The sequence below is a fragment of the Rattus norvegicus genome, chromosome 18 (genome assembly GCF_036323735.1).
Source record: "Rattus norvegicus strain BN/NHsdMcwi chromosome 18, GRCr8, whole genome shotgun sequence".
Lineage (NCBI taxonomy): Eukaryota > Metazoa > Chordata > Mammalia > Rodentia > Muridae > Rattus > Rattus norvegicus.
In genome coordinates this window covers 67,644,520-67,668,492 of record NC_086036.1, presented here as the reverse complement: position 1 = coordinate 67,668,492, position 23,973 = coordinate 67,644,520, and the positions used below count along the sequence as shown (strand labels likewise).

The 23,973-nt window shown below is 38.7% G+C and overlaps 1 protein-coding gene across 8 annotated transcripts in view; it reads left to right on the top strand.

The window, feature by feature from the left end:
* Dcc (DCC netrin 1 receptor) overlaps window positions 1-23,973 on the top strand; it is a 1,103,888-nt gene that overhangs the window by 579,667 nt on the left and 500,248 nt on the right. The gene's annotated exons all lie outside the window — the stretch shown is intronic.

Sequence of the window (23,973 nt, the reverse complement as noted above, 5' to 3'; positions counted from 1 at the left end):
TAAACTGATTCCTGATGACTTATTATTATATCCAGAGATGAACTCACTTCTCAGCGCTCATTATCAAAGCTTCTCTTAGTAGATGATAATTAACACAGAGACCCACAGCTGGTCAAGGTTCAGAATGTAATGATTGTAGAATGTTCAACCTTACACTTAGCATGTATTTATAACCCTCCACTCAAGGCTTAGCGGACATTAAAGAAGGGCTAGAAGTAGGAGAAACCTTGATGAAGCAGTGTGCACTCACAATAGGCATGACAGCATGCACATAATCAGTGCAAACCCAAGTCAGATGAAATTTCAGTGTACAGAACAGTGGGAGCATAAAGTCCCACTCCTGACTGAGAAGCGGTTTGTAATTGATAGCTATTGGGAGACAGATGATTCGTTTTTAAAGATGCATCCTCTGGCTGGACTAACCTGGCTCAGTGCATGGTCACCCACCTCCGTGTAGATAAAGCAGCATTAATGTGACTTTATTGGTTGAAGAAAATGAGAACACAAAGTTAGAGTGAGTATGGATTAGTGGATCTGGGAGGTGATGGGGGACGGGATGAAAACGTTCTAAGTATAACATAGGAAATTCTTGAGGAATTAATAAAATTAACTTGAAAAGAAAAGGTTGTTTGGGAAGAGATCAAACTCCAGAAAGAATAGAGATCATGTGGTCTTCTTTACAGAAACAAACAAAATCAATACAGCAGAGAAAGAGGGAAAGAGGGAGATGTTTGTTTCATCTAAAACTTTCAGTGCAGTCTTCAAGGTCAGATGAGAAACTCCATCCATGTTTCTGTGCCTGGTGTATCTCTACAGTGTGAAGTTACAGTCCATGGCCTCGGAACATGGATTTCAATATCAGGTTTAAGCACTGATACACAGAGCAAAGAATCATGATTAGACCTGTTTGCTTCTCATTTCTTATCCTTTAAGAGATCCAGTTGTTTCACTGAGTTCCTTGAGAGTTGTTCTGGAGGTTTTCTAAATAATGTTACTCTGTAGTCATGATTAGAAATACGCTGTCTCTGAAGTTTAAAGAGAATGGCAGTGTGGCATAAATAATTCATATTTCTGTTGTGAGATCATCCGCTTGCTGAACAGTAGATCCAAATCTGGCAGGCAAGTTTCCTATCTCTCTAATGAGAACTCTTTCTGCTGAATTCATTAGCTCGCTAATTTGTGTTTAAGTTCAGATAACGCTACAACGTGCAAAGTTCCCATGAGCGTCTTCTTTGCTTAAACTAGTTAATCCCAGCCTGGAGCATTTTGACACGCATTTGATAAACTACCCTGGTGCCCTTGGACCTGTGGGGAGTCGTAGAAGATGATCATGCTTGTTATTCTAAGATGACTCTTTCCATTGTGAACCATCTTGAAAACAGCTGAGATATGCTGCAAGGAACTTGTTTGAAAAAAGAATCCATAGATTGTCTTTATAAATAAACGATTCTACTGGAAACTTTCCCCTTGCCATTTTCAAATCGAGATTTGCTCTGAAGCAGTGAGTTTGCTTAAGAAAGGGAGGGTATTCCATGTCACTGAATAAAGAGTTATAACTTATGTACTTTCAAAACTTGAATGATTTGCTTTCCAAGAGCAAGTAGCAGAAGGGGAGTATTTATTTATTTAGGCTTTACAATACTCAAGAGAACATAATTCGTGTTGTTTTTGAATTGTTTAGACATTCCCTGTATTTGAAAATGGCCAATGGCATGCACAATCTCCATTCTACCAATTTTTACCCAACCCCAAATCAGACCTCTTTCTGAGGCTGCATTTGTGACCCAGGAGCCTCAGTCCTGGATCCTGTGTCTCAAAGGCTTTCTGAGTGGCTGGTATCTATAGGATTGACCTAGTAGAAAGTACCAGAAATTGAAGATACCTAGAAAGGAATGGGCACCCCAGTCATGGGTACATCCTCTTTGATTCCAGCCTTAGCTGTGACAAGATTGGAAACCAGTTTTAATCCTTTCATTACTTCAAGCCCTTGCTTCAGTCAAGATTTCCCTTTATGCAAGTCTCTGGACGTGCCTTAATTCAGCCTACAAGTGTATAGTTAGTCCTCTTATGAAGTTTCTGTGTGAAACACGTGAATTGAGTTTATTTTCTAATAGGTCTAATGACAGGTGAAATGTGCCTATAGCATAAGAGAACAGTCAATGGCCAGATGAGAATTGTTATAGTTGAGTTCTGGTATTTTATGGTCATGTTCTTTCATTGAGTTGGACCACCCTGAAGTCAATAATGGATAGATAAGAAGGAGTTCTGAGGTGCAGAATTTCAAATCCTTTTGAAATTTATTAAGTCACTAATTTTTTTCCAGTCCAGTATTCCATATCACCTTCAGGACTGGATTATTGCTGAATCTAATAATCCAGGTAATGTGGATTAAAAACTATGCTTACTTTATATTCTAGCTTGCTAGACAAGAGTAATCAATAAAGACCATATTTTAGCTGCAGTTTTTTAACATGCAAATCTGTGTCCCTTCAAGGATTTCTTTGTATATGTAGCCTGGCTAGTCCAAAGCTCTCCATAAACTGTTTCTTGAGGTGATGGTAGCTGAGTGTAGTTGACCCTGGTTGTCAATATTACTTATTTGACTGGAGGATAATTTTCTTAATGACAATGTTTTGACCCAAATACTGAGAGTTCCTTCTTTGTCAAGATGTCCAAATGTATAGTATGTGGATAGTTTTGGCCTGGATTTGTATTTAATTTTAAAATACAGTGAAAATGTATTTTAAAATGCAATTTTGAAATTCTGTCTTTGTTTCATGTCCTTATTTTTCTAAGTATAAGGCTCTTTTTTAAACATCTGAGGAAGCTATACATTATCCTGATTTACTTTGTTTTATCTTTTTGTTTGATTGATTATTTGCTATTGGATATTTTATTTATTTATATTTCAAATTGTATCCCCTTTCCGGGTTTTCCTTCTGCAAACCCCCTATATCATCCCTCACCCTATGCTTCTATGAGTGTGCTCCCCCACCCACCTACTCATGCCTCACCACCCTGACATCCCCCTGCACTGGGACATTGAACCTTCACGGGACTAATGGCTTCCCCTCCCATTGCTACCAGATAAGGCCATCCTTTACTAAATATGTGGCTGTAGCCATGGGTCCCTCCATGTGTACTCTTTGGTTTTGGTTTAGTCCCTGGAACTCTGGTTGTTTGCTGTTCTTCCTATGGGGTGGCAAACCCTTCAGCTCCATCAGTACTTTCCCTAGCTCCTCCATTGGGGTCGCCGCGCTCAGTGTAATGATTGACTGCAAGCATCTGCATCTGTGTTTGTCAGGCTCTGTCAGCACCTCTCAGGAGATAGCTGTATCAGGCTCCTACCAGCCAGCAGTTCTTGGTATCAGCCATAGTGTCTGGGTTTGGTGTCTGTATATGGAATGGTGGGGCAGTCTTTGGATGCTCTTTGCTTCAGTCTCTGCTCAACATTTTGTCCATGCATTTCATTTAGATAGGAACAATTCTGGGTTAAAATTTTGGAGATGAGTGGGTGGCCCCATCCCTCAACAGGGACTTGGCCTTGCCTAATCTCTGGATATGGTCTCTACAGGTTCTCCCTCCTCTTCATTGGGTATTTCAGCTAATGTCATCCTGGTAGGGTCCTGGGAACCTCTTGCTTTCCTTCCCTTGGATCTGGGACTTTCTGGTGGCTACCCCCATTTTCCCATCCCCATTGGTACACACCTCTGTTCAATTTTGTGACCCTCCATATATCACTCCCCCTGTCTCCTCCCATACCTAATCCTCCCCACCTTTTCTCCCATCCCCCTCGTCTCTTCCTTCCAAGTCCCTCCCACGTCTTCCTCCTATGATGATGATGATTATTAATATTATTATTAATTTTTTACCTACTTCTAAGAAGGACTGAACCATTCACACTTAGGGCTTCCCTCTTCATGGGCTTCATATGGTCTGTGAGGTTTTCTAGCATACTCTGAGCCTTTTGCCTAATATCTACTTATCAGTGAGTACATAACATGCATGTCCTTTTGTGACTGGGTTGCCTCACTCAAGATGATATTTTCTAGTTCCATCCATTTGCCTAAGAATTTCAAGAAGTCATTGCTTCTAATTGCTGACTAGTACTCCATTGTATAAATGTACCACATTTTCTGTATCCATTCCTCTATTGAGGGACATTTGGGTTGTTTCCAGCTTCTGGCTATTATAAATAAGGTTGCTATGAACATGGTGGAGCATGTGTCTTTGTTATATGTTGGGGCACTCCTGGGGTATATGCCCAGGAGTGGTATAGCTGGGTCCTCAGGTAGTACTATGGCCAATTTTCTGAGGAACCACCAGACTGATTTCCAGAGTGGTTATAGGAGCTTGCAATCCCACCAGCAATGGAGGAGTGTTCTTTTTTTCTCCATTTCCTCACCAGCAACTGCTATCACCTGAGTTTTTGGTCTTAGCCATTCTGATTATGGTGTGAGGTAGAATCTCAATGTTGTTTTGATTTGCATGTCCCTGATAACTAAGGATATTATACATTTCTTTAGGTGCTTCTTGGCCATTTGATATTCCTCAGTTGGGAATTCTTTGTGTAGATCTGTATTCCATTTTTTTAGCATTGTTATTTGGTTCTCTGGAGTCTAACTTCTTGAGTTACTTGTATACATTGGATATTATCTTTCTATGAGATGTAGGATTGGTAAAGATCTTTTCCTAATCTGTGGGTAGCCATTTTGTCCTATTGACAGTGTCCTTTACCTTGTAGAAACTTTTCAATTTTATGAGGTCCCATTTGTTTATTGTTGATTTTAGAGTATAAGCCATTAGTGTTCTGTTCAGGAAGTGTTGCCCTGTGCCCATGTGCTCCGGGCTCTTCCCCAATTTCTCTTCTATTAGATTCAATGTATCTGGTTCTATGTGGAGATCCTTGATCCACTTGAGCTTTTTACAAGGAGAGAAGCATGGGTTGATTTGCATTCTTCCACATGCTGACTTCCAGTTGAACCATTTGTTGAAAATGCTATCTTTTTTTCCCCCACTGGATGATGTTAGCTTCTTTGTCAAAGATCAAGTGACCATCTTTTATTTTCTAAGTTTTCACCTTCATTTTACTCATTTGCCTATAACTTTTAACATTCTACCCTCTATATGTATTTAAAGTAAAGAAGACAGATGTCTCTATCTTAAGTAAAAAAAGTATAATGAATTTTAAGAGATTGGGTTTTCAACAGTAATTTAGTGCAATGTCCTAACTATTTTAAGAAAGTAAACCCTTAGCCATGGCGTGCAGATCATCATGGTTCAATATGAGTCTCTATGTTTCCAGAGATGTTTAATGCTCAAACCTAGAACATTGTTAGATCTCTATTTCACTTTGTTTGACAGTAATTAGATTCATAAAATGCCCCCATTTGTAACTATTGTTATCAATGTAAACAGAATAAAGGGGCCTTGGGCAGGCATTCATTATATTCATTTAGCATCTATTAGCCATGAGCAGCAGTCCAATAGGTGGGAAAGACTTTTTGTATGATAAATATTAATTAGAGAAATGTTTGGATCTCTTTCTTCCACTAACCTGTGATATTAAGGTAATTTTAATAAAGGGGCTAAAACATTAGAGTCGTTAAAAGAGTAATATCATGAAGGTGTTCGTTCTTTGTGAAAGGGACCAGACTTATTTTTTTTCCTTTTCCTTTTTTTTTTTAAAGCAGTGCGACCGTTGAAGGATGCATTGTACTGAGTCCACTAGGGACTGAAGAAGAGGATTACACAGAAGGCAGATGCATGCTTGAAAGGTCACTCTGACAGAAAGGGTCTTGTCGAAGGGCTTGGCTCTGGGTGAACGAGGAAGAACTAACTGACACTGTGATCAGCCTTCCCTCTCTACCTCCTGCTATTGGTCCATGCCTTTCATCTTTTATGTCCCAGAAGACCTTTGGTCCTGCACTTTCTTCTTTACTTTTGAGTCACACCCACAGCAAAGACTCGAGGAAACTACTCTACATATTCTTCCCCTTCTGTCCTATCAGTCACAGGAGCTAAAGTTCAGGGATATGACAGAATTATTTTAAATAGGCAATATCTTAAAATAGGCCAGCTTTCTCTCCATTATCCAAAAGTAAGTGCTGTCTATCCAAACTCCAACTGGAGTTCTGGATTTCTATTCACCAACTCTGGCAGGCGCCAGGGCCGTCTCTCATCTAACCTCTCACTTGTACAGTTTGACTCTTTTCTTCTGCATTTTCTGGTTTTCTTGATCACCTCCCTTCTCTATCAGATTATTTTTCAATACATTTTGTAGCATTAAGTCCATTGTAAATTAATTCATAAAACATCGCTTAAACTGAATAAATGGAGTATGTGCCTTTTAAAAGCTTTGAGTGTTTGAGGGCAGCCAGAAGAGCATCACCATCAACTGAGATGTTATGAGAAGTTTAATTTCACCTTTCAGACACACACAATGCAGTAGCAAGATGATCTACTTGCCATTACATTGATAAAGACTCTCTTTGGATTTACTATGGCCAGTGCTTTTGGATAATCCATGGTGGATAGCAAAATCCTCCTTGAATCCTCGATACAGTTATCTCTAGTTAGTAATAAGTGGAGCTTGGGGTATCATTAGGAAAAGTTACAGCAGCAGTGCATGGCTGTGCAGAGAAAGATCAGGACATTCCCTCAACACAGTCTTTAAAAGTCGACCTTGCAGAACTAGTTATTTTGAATTGAAACTTCGGGGAATAGAAAGGACCACCGTTTGCTTGCTAGGAATTGATGTTAAATTTGTTTGTTCACTGATTTCCCTGCTACTTTCTATAGTATGCAAATGAGACTTTTACTTAGACGAAAACCTTCATTGGCGCTCTGAGACAGATGACAGCTGTTGCAGCCTGAAGGAAAAGGAACCAGAGGCTTGCAGTGGCCTTTTCCCTTTCCTTTAGCAAAGCTTTTAAAGCCTCATTGAATTTTCCCAGAATGCCCTGTGTCTGAGCTTTCAAATTCTGATTGATTAGCCATCATATTAGGGCTCACTGCTTTGTGGCTCCCCTACCACCAATTGAACATTATGAACGAGGCACACAAAATTCGCTTGCTCAGCACCGTTGGGACTGTGGCTGTTTAGTGGTAGATGTCTAATTTTCTGTGATTCCAGTTAGTGGGCTTGGCCTCAGAGTGGAGCAATAGAATGCTGTCAAAGAAGACTATGAGCATCCCTTCCAAGGGTGTAATACTGCTGTGATCTATAAGGAGAGGTACCCCCACCACACACACACACACACACACACACACACCCTCTTCATCACAAACTTCCTTCTAAGTGAGTTACAGGCTTAAAAGAGAGTACAAAAGTCTAGAAAGGGGCTAAATTTTATAGGAAATGGGAAAATACCATTATCTATTCTTACGTTACCCTGTCCCTGCCACCGACCCCCCCTTCCATTCAATAGAATCATACCTTAGGTCTTTCATACAATCCATCAACAGAAGGAAGTCTAGTCAGCTGCTCATGCTGACTTCTGGCAGCGATGATTGATTGGAAGTACAGCATGGTCTCCTTCTCCCGTTCCCAAATTGCTTCCTGAGCATGCAGTCCTCTTGGCTGGAAAGTTTTAACATTCCACCTACTCATTCACCCCATGCTCTGGAGCCGCCTGTAATCTCCATGGGTCAGAACCTGTTGCCCTCTCACACTGATAGGGGGTGACCTCAGAATTGAAAGTGATCCATGTTCCAGTCTGCGCCATGTGTTTCATGCAGGGTTGTGACAAGAGGGTTTAAACATTAAGGAAACAAATCATGCTCAAGGGCCAGATACAGTCAACCAGGAGGTGTCTGTAGAGAAGCTAAGACAAGAGGTTCATTTCTACTTCCCTTCACATTCGGGAGTAGAGGGACAGCATGAATGATGTTTCAAAAGTCAAAGCATATTAGACATATTTATTAAATGTTATTTAACAAATGTCTTTCTCCAGAAAATTTGCCTTGAGGTGGATTTGTGTAATACGGCACTAATTAAAATGTCATGAGCATGAGATAAATAAGTGGAAATTCTCATTAGCCTCCAATCATGGCTACACTGAAAAAAATAAAACAAACTTTAGAAAAGTGAGCTCAATCCCATAAAAAGGAGGAAGGAGCATGTGATAAGCTGTCCACAAGACTCATATTCTGCCTGAAAGGACATAAAGACATGTTTATCTGAATAGTACTATCTTTCTTTTTAGTCATCAAAATGGAGTTTTCACTTTATTCATACATTCATATGATGATAGATCGGTCTATAACGTATATGAATTTATTCGCCTATGCACAAATGAATACAAAGCCTAGATGTGAAGCACTGTGGAAGTCCAGGCAACCTCACCCTGTCTCAGCTTCCCTGCTGTTAGCACATTGCTTCCCATTTGAGGACCACTTGACTCAGTAGCTGCATTTTTCTCTCCAGTCTACTTGATGCTCTTGTAGAGAAGACATGTTATTTCTTTGGGTATTGATATCAAGCTTGTTTTCTTAGTTTCCTGGTGTTAGCCTCAGATTCACTAATAAATATGTATTGGATGGTTCCCTACGATATATCACTTCATGGGTGTGCACTGACCTATGCAATATGTAGCCACTGGAATCTGAATAAAAGGAGGAAACAAGACACAGAAAGAAAATGGGTTTATTGCCAATGCAGAAGAGAGCACATGCAGCATCCGTGTTCTGTGTGGCCATCTAGAGTGCTTATGGCTAACTCAACACCAGATCTTAGTAGATACACACTAAGTGGCGATTGACAGGGGAGATGAATAGTAAATGGGTGGATTGTCTATTTTTGGTTGATCTTTCTTTATATAGGTATCCCATGTAACATAGTTCACAGAAGAGACTTTAGAGTAACACAGTTTTTTAAATTTCAAAATTATTAATCTTTAGTTTTTTGAATGAAAAGAAACATAGAACACTTCAGCTGAACCCAGGGAGTACTGAAGCATACTTATAACACTAGCAGTTAGGAGACCTGAGGCAAGAGGATCACAAATGCAAAACTAGCTTGGAAACCGAGAGGTTTCCTCTTGCTGTTGCTAATAATTAACATAAGCACCCCAAAGCTGCCCTTACCACAGAGGAAGAAGAGATTAGTCTTCCAGGATTTCTTACTTGATTCAGCCAATATTAATTTGAGGCTTTTTTACATTTGTATTAATTAATAAATGTATATGTTTTGGAAAAATTCATTTTGTGAAGAGAAGAAGACATACTGAAAAGAATGACTGGTGTTTAGTTTTGGCCACTCATGTTCAGGGATGGAGTGGTTTAAATCCAATGAGTAAAATAAGTAGAGAAGATAAAAATATACCAATTAAATATATTTAATACTTAAAAGCAATGAATTTTATGGGATATATATATGTATATATATATACACACACACGCACACATACACACACACACACACACACATATATATATATATATTTTCTCTATTTTGTGGTGACTAACTAGATGTGCCCTGTGTGCACATATTTGGAGGACAGACGGTGGCATCAGGTGGCATCCTCTGTCACTATGAAACTGTCTTGTAAAAAGGGTCTCTAAATGAATTGGAAGCTCGTCGTTTATAATTTCCTGGCCATGGAGTGCTCAGAGTTGGCCTGTCTTCACCCTCAATGCCAGGATTACAGACATGAAAAGCCATGTCCAGCTTTTACGTGGGTACTAGGAATTAAAACTCAGGTCCTCAGGCTTTCACAATAAGCTCTCTTACCCACCAGGCCGTCTGGCAGCCTCCCCAATGCTTTTCATAATAATGTTTTACATTGTGAAGGATGCACTTTATGCATAAATATTATATATAATATTTTATTTCAATTCGCCTGTTAAAACAAGTATTTGGAACTTCAAAACACCTTCGAGTTGGAACAGGCCTGATACAAATTCTTCAACAGGTGGAGACTTTGTTCTGTCAATTCTTATTAAGATCAAAAGTGATCTTAATAAGACAATGATTGAAATGAAGAAAGCTCCATCTAGTTGTTCATGCAAGTCGCACAAAGTGTTAGAAGTCAAGGCACCTGTGCCTTTTATGTGCTGCAGAACTGCTGGGCAGGAGATGGCAGGTGAAACAGGTCCTTATTAAGGTCCATTTCAGCTTTAGCACACTATTAATGAAATGTTGATTGTCAAACAGAAAATGTGTGATATGTTGGCTGAAGGAGGTGCATTAGCATGAGGCTGCCCTGAACCATTCTGAATGTTAATAAGTGTCAGAGGACTTGAAGCAAATCAAAACACAAGTGCTGCTAAAATGAATTTAGAAGAAAGAGAATGATTATTTTGCTTGAAAAGCCACAGGGTGGCCTGTAAAATCTACTGCAGCGAGACTCTGAGAATACAGGAGAGTAAATACTGAGAGTGTTGTGCGAATACTCACTGTAAGAAGAGTCCTCATGATCCAATAAATCCCCTCGTCATCTTCCACTTAGGATGTAAATTGTTCATTTTATTTCTCAGTTTTTATTTTAAACAAAATGAATGAGGTGGGAAACCCAAGACTACTGAGAAGAAATTATTTTGGGTCTCTGATCCTCCACTTTAATCTTTTATTTATTTATTTATTTATTTATTTATTTATTTATTTATTTATAAACTTACTTTTAATAAGAATTGTCCAAGGAGTGCACATGGACAGACCCATGGATCCTGCCACATATGTAGCAAAGGATGGACTTGTTGGGCACCAAAGGGAGAAGAAGCCCTTGGTCCTGCCAAGGCTTGAACCTCCAGTGTAGGGGAATGTCAGGGTGGGGAGGCAGGAAGGGGTGAGTGGTTAGGTGGGGGAAAGGGGATAACATTTGAAATGTAAATAAAAAAATTCAATAAAAAAGAGAATTCTGAAACACTTCAAACCCTTTCTAGTCCACCTTCCCAAGGTAGGGGAGAAAAGATGGCGAATGGTACAAGTGGATGTGGACCTGTTCAGAAGTAATTCTTTGGGGCAATTCCAGTTTCCGTTTGTCAGGATACCAGCAGTTCAGTACAATAGTGTTTGGATACCTAACATGAGTCAGCAGCTGTGGCTAGGTCTAACAGAAACCATCCATTCTCTGTTGAATCTGGACAAGTCAGTGGCTACAACTAGCGCAAGCTGGGACACCAGGGGTTTTCTGCTGTGTCTTTCTCAATGAATTGAAGATAAAGACGCAAAACCAATGAATCATTGCAAAGCTAACTGTGCAAGCTCACAATCATGGTCTGCCGAGTCCTGTTTATACTCTCTCCAAACATCACGTGATCCATCATGGCTCTTGCCTCAGCAAAACCCACGCGGGTCTGTCTTAACAGAACACAAAGTATGACCGGCTCATAGTAATTTGTGCTAAACTATATTTTGTCAGAATGATACAGAATGATCCACACATCTATTTCAGAATTTGGAAAGTTACCAAATGGTTTTTTTTTTGTTTCAGGGGAGTTTTGTTTTCCTTATGTCTGTCCAGTATCATGTTGTACCCAAGAATAAATTCTATGTGTTATAGAGGAAAACCTTGGAATTTTAATGTTTATTCTCTGCTTCCTTTTAGCCATGATTTCTGATACTAAGGAAGGTCTGTCTTGATATTGATCTCTTCTAACAGCCTACCAGAGACCAGAAAAGCAACATTTTACTTTTTTTCCATTCTGTAGAGTAAGAGTCCTAAGTTAAAGATGATGGCACATCTAGTTTTCTGTTGAAGGCCCCTTCATGGCTATGGGTAGCCATCTTTTGTGCAGAAACTTCACAAGGCAGAGAGTATACTCTCCAATGTCCTCTTCTCTTTCTATAAAGACATCAATCCAATTGGACTTGGACTTAACTCTTACAACTTCGATATTCCTTCAAAGAACTCTCTTAAAAATAGTAACACAATTGGGTAAGGATTCAGTGTATGGATAATGTAGAAAATACAAGTGAGTTCATAATAACCATTTAAAAATATTTCCAATCAAATTTCACTTCCATAGATATTTTAACGCAGCAGTTGAAGATAATTTATCATTTTGTTTTTCAATCTGAATCCCATTGAAAAAATAAAACATAGTCCCCAAATGGGATATTTTCTTCTCTGAAGGAAATCTATTTTGGGATTAAACTTTTAAATATTAGTCCACTCCTGAAAGGAGAGAATAGCAGTCACCATCTGTTTCCACTCATCCTGAAATAGAAACATGCAGAGTTTAGTATTGAATCGATATGACAAATTCACAGTTCTTTATTGAGAAACGTGAGAAGAATGCGAGGATTTTATAGTGTCCTTGAATGTTCTTTTAAGGTCTTGTAAACTGTCATTCATTAATTGACTATGATAATTTTACTTTCATGTATTTTAGTGTATATTGTCTGTTTCTCTGTATGTTTATGTGTGTTTACGGTGTGTATTTGTGAAAGTATGTACACATTCATACAGAAGTCAGATAACAATACGCATGAGCTGTTTGTCTACACCATATGGGTCCCAAAGAGCAAACTCAGGTTATTAGGATAAGCAGCCAGCACTCATATCACCAGTCCTCTTTCTGATAGATTTTAGTAAATTATTACTATGTGTTAATCACCGTTTTTGGCCTTTTTAAGGCAAAAAAGGAATGGTCTTTCTCACCTCGAGGAGTGAAAAAAGTGCTAGTCAGATTACTAAAATACATAGGTATGCTTTTCACAAAGAATTAACCTCTTATCTATTATGTCCTTCAGTTATATGGTTTTATGCAGTTTCTTATACTATACATGGCACACATTTTTGAGCTCAGTATTTTTCCCTAGAGGGAAGAAAACTGAATAAGGAACTAAAATGTTATTTCATCTAATCGTTCATCTGCAAAACTGAAAATTAGAGTAGATAAGTGATTCCAACCATTATAACTATGTGAATTACACGAGAAGCTCTACAATGTAATCTACAACAGCCCTATATGTTTTCTAGCAATGAGGACCAAACCTAAGACCTCAATAATTAGATCAGCGCTCTGTCACTGGGCTATGTCCCCAAATGTACTACCTGGGTCCTAGAGTTTCTGGAGTATTTTGCCTTTGATGAGCTCTGCACAGAAACACTAAAAAAATAGTAATGAGTAACACCATTACACAGCTAAACTAGATACTGTAACAAACTCCACTCTGGTGTCCCTTGCTCTGTCCTGGTAGATTCTTAAGTTTTGTATCCAAATCTGAAATCAGTTGAATAAGCTGTAAGTCATTGATGTTCCTCACGATGTCTATACTTAAGGACTCAAAATAGACCTCCTAAGCACATCTCTGCTTGCCCATCAAGTTAGATGCTCACATTTGTCTGCTTATTCGTATCAAATCTGGGGAATTGAAGAACGTTTGCATAAATATAAAGTAGTTGGAAAGTGAGTTTCAGTACGGAGAGGGCCCTGATAACGAAAGGGAGAGTGAGAGTAGGCTTGTGTGTTGCTCTGAGGTCCATTTGAATGTGGTAGGTTTGTGGGTTTGTGAAACGGTGTTAGGTGGGAAGCCCTGGAAAGTGCTCTTTCAGAAATGACTGATGGGAAAGAGAGTGGAGAATGGACAGAACATTTAAAACAAACAAACAAACAAACAAACAAAACCCAACCCAAGCCAAGAATAACTAAGTAAATAAAAGCAGTTCGGAAGTTCTCAAGCCATCAGATGAGGACAGGAATTTGGAGGTGGAGACTGACAGGGAGAGTGAGTCTGGGTCATGAGGGTCTCGGGAAGAAGTTATGGGAACCGAAGGCAGTCACTCTTTTAGGTTTCAGGAAATGGGTGCTTAAGCAAAAAACGATCAGTCAAAAAGGAAAGAAAATAGGACTGGCACCGCCACTGTTGCTGTTTCTACAGCAGTCAGAATTTGAAAGGCTAATCACTGGGAGCCATGCAGCACAGTCAAATCTAAGAAAAGAAGTTTGTGAAATCTGACTGTCGCATTTCAAAAAAAGAGAAAGGGATCAGATCATGCCTAGAAAAGATATAGTTTTTTGAGAGTGATGTCCATAAAGCCACCACTTAGTGGAGGAATTGGGGAACAACCAGATAACAGAGAAGTAGTCCTTGGACCAGGTAATTATCTAGAAACTGAACACAATGAGAATTTCAAGTGAAAGGTGGTGATCAACTGTGCCTAACCCTCTTCGGGGATATATAATAATGACTGCAATTTGGGTAGCAGACATTTTGTAATTTGCTTTATCTGTATTACCTCACCGAATTGACGTAATAATTCTAAGGAGCCCCTGCAACTGTAACTTGTTTTGTAAAGAAAAAACAACGGGCCAACAGAACAAGCAAACAAATCTAAAACCAACAAAAGTCCAAGTGCAGACAATGTCACGCTGAAGTCTACACGGACAGCAGAAAGCAAGGAATGGGGATACGGGGATGAATCTGACTTAGATTCCTCATGCCCAGCTCCTGCATGCCACCCAAGCAGTCAGGAAAGTAAATAATAACGGGAGAGTGTGTCACTTTGAAGAAACAGTGTGGCCGCCGTGAGCACAGATCACAGTAAACGTTCAGTATTTCAAACTGTGGGAAGAAGTAGCGTAAGGGAATGTGTTCTTGAGAAGCCTCTGTATGAAAGAAAGGTGCACTGGGTGACAGCAACTTGAGGGTACCTTAATATACAAGTGTGACTCTAGCGTACAATGAGAGATTTGTGACACTTTAGGCAAAAGAAAGGTGATAGACAGGAGACACCTCATTAGTGTAATTGCTATAAAGGTGTGTTGCAGGGAGCAGGGTGTCAGAATATGAAAGGAAACACACGTGTTGTCTATATTTCCCGGTGAGAAAGGAGGAAATAAATTGAAAATTAAGACTGTGCAAGGGTTAGAAAGAAAGAGCAAGGATGCTGCAGTTTCAGTGCCTTTTCCCCCAACCCCTGAAGTAGAGTCACAGAATCTGTTCATGTCTGTGCCTTGTCAGGTTACCATTTCCCACAATTCCTTAGCCAGCATTGTTACGGTTAACACTCCACCATTACCATTATTTTCATACAGCATATTCTTAAGGTTCCGCATACTGAATTCAGTTAAATTTTTCTCTTCTCAGAAACAGAGAAGGCCATCCGGAACAAAATAATGCTTCCCAATCAAGGAATGACCAAGGTCAAGCTTTGGATAGTCTGAACCATGAGTTCTTAGAGTCTGCTATCCATTTAAGGTGTATTGTCACACGTCAATGCCCTAATTAGAAAGGTACCTATCGGGTAACTCATACAGGTAAATAGACAGTAATTGGTGTGTCTGTGAAGAAACCAAAAATAGAATTAGTAACACACAGGGACACTGAGGGAAAGGTGGAAGAATGATATCGTTAAATCCGAAAGATGGACCTGTATCTTGACCTGGTTACAAGGAGCAACTTCAGCCACTTCCCGTAAGTGGTCCAGTCACTGTCACCTCAACTTGAAAAGGAAAGTTTCTACAAATTCTATAGGAAGTACTCTCCACTTGAGACAGGGCCATTTGCCTCTGTTCAATCATTGTATTTAATTCGATTATCTGCCCTCGCCACCTTCAGCTATTGCCTGTGGGACATGCTTGAAAGAGAGTGGTGATTGATGCTTTTATAGGTTCCAAAGATGAAAACATGTTATCAGGGAATTCAGTGAACCCTCAGCCCTGCCTCACATGACTGTGTCCTTAGTGAAGTCCTCAGGAGGCTTGAAAATTAGCAATCGGCGTGGTACATTGACTTTTTCTTTGTTTTGTTTTGCACTGGATTCAGTGCAAAATAAAATGTGCTTTATTTTATTGCAACTGAAAAAATTCATAATTCTTTTTTCTATCCATTTTTTTTACATTTTTTCATCTTTATTAACTTGAGTATTTCATATTTACATTTCGATTGTTATTCCCCTTCCCGGTTTCCAGGCCAACATCCCCCTAACTCCTCCCCCTCCCCTTCTCTATGGGTGTTCCCCTCCCATTCCTCCCTCCACTACTGCCCTCCCCCCAACAATCATGTTCACTGGAGGTTCAGTCTTGGCAGGACCAAGGGCTTCCCCTTCCATAATTCTTATAATGAAAACAATATCAGAATCCTATATGACTAGAATTTTCTAGGCTCTTTTTTTAATTTTTTTTATTTTGACGTTTCAGAATCTAATCTTGCTGCTTCATTTCAAGCAACCCTGATAACAGTCTTGACAAAAAGTAAAAAAAGGGAAGAAAATAACATCATCATTCAACTAACGTTGCTACTTAGATGTTTTGTAGGGATTCTAATAATATAATGTAATCAGAATTTTCACTTGCTAAATCAAAATTATAGAAATCAGTATGAAGTAAGAGAAAGTGTTTTACAAATGAGAAATTTCTGTCAGTTTGGTGATGTAGCTTAGTTGGGAGGGTGTTACTTCATAGACACAAGGACCTGAGGTCAGTCTGTGGCACCCATGTACAAAGCTAGGACCTGAGGTACACTTCTATAATCATAATTTTGAGGAGGTGGGGACATGGGGGTTCTAGTCTTACTCAATTGGTTAGCTCCAGGCTCTGTAAGAAGCCCTGTACCAACATGTAAATTTTAGAGTAATAGAAGATATCCTTTTTTGATCTTTGGCCATAACATATGCAGGTATACCTACAAACCTGGACCCATGAGTACAACACACATAGAATTATAAAGTCTAATATTTTGATTAACAAACCCACAAGCTTTTCAATCAACAAATCAACCAGTAGCTAAATGTTACTTTTTTAAAATTTACTCTCCAGTGTGTGGATCCTTTGCCTGCATGTATATTGGGGTACAAATGTGTAAAGCCTTTGGAGGCCTGAAGAGGGTATAGAATGTCTCGAATTGGCATGACTGAGGGTTTTAAGCCATGGCTGTTGGGAACAAAACAAGTTCCCCTGGAGAAGCAGCAGGTACTCTTTCCTGCTGAGCCGTCTCTCTAGCAGTGTATTAAAGGTGTCTTAGTTAAACATATAAAAACATATAAGCAATGCTGAAGAACATTACTTAACTTAGAGTAAAACAGACAACTCAGAAAACCATGGCTATGTCTTGCAGGGAACATCAGTTGAGGAAAAATAACATATTATGAATTCTGCATCACCGAGTCACAAAACTTCTAGTTCTTTGAGAATGCACATGAATCACTGCTACTTCTAGTTAAGTGAACAAATAATGCCTTGAAATATATATATTTTTATGAACCGGTACTTTCAAATTATGGTTATACACAGATACTTTTAAGAATAGATATTCTTGCTTCACTCCTTCTTTAAAAGGGGAACAAGAATACCCTTGGAAGGGAATAGGGAGGCAAAGTTTAGAACAGAGGCAGAAGGAACACCCATTCAGAGCCTGCCCCACATGTGGCCCATACATATACAGCCACCAAACTAGATAAGATGGATGAAGCAAAGAAGTGCAGGCCGACAGGAGCTGGATGTAGATCTCTCCTGAGAGACACAGCCAGAACACAGCAAATACATGGGCGAATGCCAGCAGCAAACCACTGAACTGAGAATGGGACCCCCATTGAAGGAATCAGAGAAAGGACTGAAGAGCTAAAGGGGCTTGAGACCACATATGAACAACAATGCCAACCAACCAGAGCTTCCAGGGACTAAGCCACTACCCAAAGACTATATACATGGACTGACCCTGGGCTCCAACCTCATAGGTAGCAATGAATAGCCTAGTAAGAGCACCGGTGGAAGGGGAAGCCCTTGGTCCTGCCTAGACTGAACCCCCAGATAGTTGGGGGGAGGGCGGTAATGGGGGTAGGATGGGAAGGGGAAGCCCATATAGAAGGGGAGGGGGAGAGGTTAGGGGGATGTTGGCCCAAAAAGTGGGAAGGGGAATAACAATCGAAATGTAAATAAGGAATACTCAAATTAATAAAGACAAAAAAGAATAGATATTCACCATACTTCAATAGTATGTTTCTTTTCAATTTCTGAAATACTAGCTAAGAAAGTAAAACCTTATTCCATGAAAATATCCTTTAATTGAAACCAATCACCATAAAATATAAAATTCATGTTAATATGATAAAGCTCCTAATAGATTGCATTTACAATGAAAGCTGAGGAACAAACAAAGAAATAACTGCAAAAATTTATGGACCTGAAACTCTGGACTCCTACTCATGAGACTGTTTGATAAATATTTGAAACATTGCAACGATTCTTTTATATTGTGCATTTGTCTTACAATGCCAACTTTTCTGAGACAAATTTAATTTGGCCTCTGATTTCTGCTTCCAAGTTTCCTCCAGTCTTGTAGAGAATGAACAATAATGAAAAAGTTGACAGCCTGAATATCTTCTGAAACTTCTTCCCTGTGGGACAAAGAGCTGAAATTGCATTAAAATTAAGAATAGAAAGAAAAAGTCTCCTTTAAAAACTGATACTATCCCACCAAAGCAAACACTGAATATCCAAACAAACCAGAAAAAAACTGATATTATTAGGAGCTTATTTAGTCACTGATAGGTCTCCAGATATGTCATGAATAATTGTTTTATATATCTCCTTAGGAATAATTCAATATACATAAGAGCTCTGAAGAATATATTGTTTTTCTCTGAGAGACAGATACAGAGAGAGATAGTGAGAGAGAAGTAGGAGAGATAGGTAGGGAGAGAGAGAAAGAGAGAGAGAAGGAGAGGGAGGGAGAGGAAGAGGGGAGAGAGAGAGAGAGAGAGAGAGAGAGAGAGAGAGAGAGAGAGAGAGAGTTAGTTCACCAAATCATGGTCTTTTATCCATTTCATTCTTCCAAATGTCAGTGTTATGATAGGCATGTATAACCATTCACATTAAAAAGTTCTGTTTTTGCCTTTAGTATTTACCATCTTTATGGAAGGATTAGGATGATACACATGAAAGATAATGATCAATAGATATAATTTGGTAATGAATTAAATATAGAGATGATTGAGAGAAGACTTGCAGAAATTGAATTCTAATCAACCTTTTGGAAGAAAATTAGAATTGGATAAAATAAAATTGAAGAATGAAGGTATTCCAAATAGGAAACATTGAAGAGTTAGAGTTGACGAAGCTTATCTAGAAGTGAAACATTCAAATATTGACTAAGTATAATTGTTGCCCATAGAGAATTTTCAAACATGGCTTCTGATAAGACATGTGACTGAAGGTCTTGGAGTTCATGCAACATACATTATTTCAGGCAGCAATACAGGTGAAAGAAATATGTAGAAAGGATTGACTCTGATAATTCAATCCAGAATAGTTACATGTTTTAATCCAGATTGAAATATCCACTTTAGGATGTTGAATTGTTTTCTTTCATTAGTTGTCATTTTCCCTGCAATAAAGAAAACAGGGTACAAAATGAGGAATTGTGGATGGTCAACAAATTAGATTTCCTTCATTTTTTTATGGGCCACATGATAATTGAAGTAAATTAAAGAAAATCATATTTCTCTGACCTATTTTCTTTACCTTGATTGCATGATTATTATATTTATTCTAAGAATTATATTCCTAAGAATTGCCGCTAAATATATGTAGACCTGAATAATGCTTAAAATAATTAATGCATCTGTAGCTTGTCTTTGGCAACTGTGTGGGTTCTTCCTTCCTTCCTTCCTTCCTCCTCTTTCTTTCTTTCTTTCTTTCTTTCTTTCTTTCTTTCTTTCTTTCTTTCTTTCTTCTTTTTTTCATTTTTTTAATTGGATATTTTTTCATTTCCATTTCAAATGTTATTCCCTTTCCTGGTTTGTCATCCATATGCCCCCTATCTCTTCCCCCTCCCCTTTCTTCTATAAGGGTGTTCCCCCTCCTTTATCAACCCCCTTCCCAACTCCTCACCCTGACATTACCCTACACTAGGGCATCCAGCCTTGGCAGGACCAAGGGCTTGTCCTCCCATTGGTGTCCATAGAGGCCATCCTCTGCTACATATGCACCTGGAGCCATGAGTCTGTCCATGTATAGTCTTTGAGTAGTGTGGTTTAGTCCCTGGGAGCTCTGATTGGATGGTATTGTTGTTCTTATGGGGTTGCAAGTGCCTTTGGTCCCTTCAGTCCTTTCTCTAACTCCTCCAACAGGGACCCTATTCTCAGTTCAATGGTTTACTGTTAGCATCCTCATCTGTATTTGTCACACTCCGGCTGAGCCTCTCAGGAGACAGCTATATCAGATTTCTGTCAGCATGCACTTCTTGGCATCACAATATTGCCTGGGTTTGGTGGCTGTATATATATATATATGGGTTGGATCTCCAGTTAGGGTAGGCTCTGAATGGCCATTCCTTCAGACTCTGCCCCAAACTTTGTCTCCACATCTCCTCCTATGAATATTTTTGTTCCCCCTTTTAAGGACTGAAACATTGCACTTTGGTCATCCTTCTTTTTGAGCTTCATGTCTCTGGATTGTATCTTGGTTATTTGAGCTTTCGGGTTAATATCCACTTATCAGTGAGTGCATACCATGTGTGTTTTATTGTGATTGGGTTACCTCACTCAGGATGATATTTTCTAATTCCATCCATTTGCCTTTGAATTTCACGAAATCATTGTTTTTGATAGCTGAGTAGTACTCCATTGTGTAGATGTACCACATTTTCTTTATCCATTCCTCTGTTGAAGGGCATCTGTGTTCTTTCCACCATCTGGCTATTATAAACAAGGCTGCTGTAAAGATAGTGGAGCATATGTCTTTGTTGTATGTTGGAGCATCATTTGGGAGTGGTATATTTGGGTCCTCAGGTAGTACAGTGTCCAATTTTCTGAGGAACCTCCAGAATGATATCCAGAGTGGTTGTACCAGTTTGCAATCTCACCAACAATGGAGGAGTGCTCCTCTTTCTCCACATCCTTGCCAGCATCTGTTGTCCCCAGTGCCCATGTGTTCAAGGATCATACTCTGTAAACTACAAATACTTTCTTTATTAATTGTCCTTACTATGGTGTCTTACAGTAATAGAAAAGTGACTAAGACACCCAGACACTGGTACCAGCCTCTCTATCCTCTGACCATGTCTCTAGATCTTGTCCATTGAGAAAGATTACCTGCTAACCAGAAAAATCACTGTTTTCAGGGAAAATAGACTATAGTGTTAAATATTGTATTTATGAAATGAGAGAGAAATTATTTTGTTTTTCTATGGGAATTCTGACCCTTGTTTTGCTATGAGGTTTTTGGATTGGAGGCATATAAGAATTACAAATGTAAAATACTCAGTTCCATGTGACATTTCCATTCCTACACACTGTCTTCGTCCTCTTACTTTATTGTATAATGCAACAGTAATGTAGATCCCATTTACGTAGAAGATTTTCTTTAGGTCCTAGTTTCCCTGGGAAAGTCCTAAGTTAATATGTCTATGAGAAAGGAGCATTTTAAGAACAAGGAAGTTATGAAAACAACTTAACCCTCTAGCTGCCCTTGGTGATGTTTCTTGAAGAAGACATAGTACTGAAGATTTGAAAGAACATGAAGAATTAAACAGAAAGGGGCACAAAGCCAGAGGGGACAGAGTCCTATAAGTTTGTAGTTGTTGTTTTTAAATAGGGGAAACACAGTGACAGGAGAATTGAGAAGTTAGATCAACAGGCTAAAATGACAATCCAGGAATCATTTATGCAAACTTGACTTCAATTTTTAATTTACCTATCAGATTGTTATCCTGTCTCACAAAATAAGAAGTGTCATTTAAAGCCAAAAATCTCTAGATGTAACCAATATTTATGTTTTATAAAAGAAAGAGGTTGGATTGCTAGAAACTGTCCTAGAGGAAAGAGAGATGGGTCAGTGCCCAGGGCTGGGTTTGCATGTGTGATATTAAAAGCACCAATCCACATTTTTTTTTGCTTACAGATGAAACATAACTGGAGAAGACCCAGCATTCCATTGCATATATAGATTTCAAAGACTTGGGAAGAAATCTTATTTCGGCATCTGTAGTTGGTTTTATTAAAAGCAGTTTAAATTCCCCTGCCTAGAGGCAGTTTGGAATTATAGAGATGGGCTGCAGAAATTTACATTTTAATTGAGGCAGAAGACAAAATAGGGCATGGTTCAGCATTCACACATTACAAGAAAGAATAAATAAGATATGTATCAGCTGGGAGAAAAGAAATGGCTAGTCGTTTCTCACTGTCTCCTACGCTTTCCTTTTTGCATGTGCCAGTGAGCTGAGTTAGCCTGTTAAGTCAAGACAATTTTTCCAGTCATCAAAATGTTTACTATTTCAGAACATCCTTGCAGTGAAATATTATGACACCATGGAACAAACATACAAAAGCTCAAATAGGTGTGTACGGGTGTGCGTGGTGTGGATGGTATTTCCGATCTCTATAAATACAGGTGGAACTTCTTGACTAACTGTATGGAAAATTATTTTATAGTACAGGCATTGATAATTATGATCAATTGTAATTTCTCTCTCAAAACTGTAATTTGAGTGTCATTTAACACCTTTATAGAAATAGAGTGCTTGTTTTTTTTATAGTCTGAAAAGTAGTCACTATATCATAATGGGTTTTCAAATTTTAGGATTAACCTGGTTTGATAATTTCTTTAAATAAGTGTAAATATGGTTTATGTTTTCTTGTACTTTTCTGCATTGGGCTCAGTCACAGAAAAAGATTCTGGTAATTAACTTATCAAAAAGATAAAAATAATATGGCTGGAAAATATAGCAGCAATTCCAATTATGATGGTATCAAGAAACTTTTAGGAAACTAAAAGGAATGAGAATATCTGTTCCTTTGCATGATCCTTTGTCACTCCGTTATATTTGATTAATTGCACAGGCTTTGTATATTTAGAGGTGCTCATTGTAAGTTATCATTATAAATTAATCATAATTTTAAAAAAGCCAATAAATGACCTATTATCATAGTATGATCTTCCAATTATTCCCTTACAGTGGCAATTGCTGTAATTAGACCAGAGAAAGGAAGAGCTTTCACCCTGAGCATGTGTCTTTCTGAAGTCAAGGGGGTCGAAAATCTTCAGTTTTGGCCAACAAAATTTAACTTGCTTTATAAATTGCTTGATTTCACATTTGGCTGAATTTCATCCTAGCATACGTTAATTTATTGATTAGTTGGCTTTTATGTAATATATATTTACATATAACATTTTGACTGGAAATATACATATACAAACACACTCACATATACATATACATATGGGTTCGGTGTGTGGTTGTGTATCCACACGTGTGTGCATTGATGCATGCATGATGAGGCCAGAGGAGGGCATCAGATATTTTCGCTCACTTTCTAATTCAATTGGTAGGGTCTCTCAATGATTGTAGAGTTAGGCATGAGAGAAGCAAGTCTACTAGTCCCTTATCTCTGCTCCGAGAACACAGATGTTACAGAGGTTCACAGCCATGCCATACATTCTGTGTGGATGCCGATGCTATCCAAACTCTTGATTTCTCTCCAGCCGCCCATTTATGTTTTATGTTTTTATTTACTTTAGGAGAGTCTCTTGCACCCTAGGCTACCTTCAGACTTGCTCCGAAGTAGAGGCCTTTGCCTGTGCCTCTCAAGTGCTAGGATTACGTGTCTGTGTTATGTATTGCAGAAATGGACTTGGACTCATGACTACAGGAGAGGCAGAAACTGAAATGAAATGTTTTTCTAAAAGTAGCATGGCATTCTAGGGTTAAAGCAATGTACCACCACACCCAGCTAAATTGCTATTAATATAACGAAACATTTTCTTAAAGACAAAGCTGTTATTCTACTGATATCATTGTAATTGTGTAGTTGTTTTCATTCTGTACTAACCCACCATCTCAGGGTGTTTCCCCAGGCACTGCCAGTCCATTTTTAAATTTGTTATGTTTTGACCTCCATGTGCTAATTCAATCCTTGGGTTTCCTTTAGGGGTTTTTTGTTGATCTGTTTAGATGCTATGAGAAATGTTTCAGAGAGGACTTTGAAGAATAAGAGATGTGAGTCCCTATAAACCACAGATGTCACCCTAATTAATAATATAGCTAACATCACATTTTAAAGCTCAAAATTATATTTTTCAGAACCT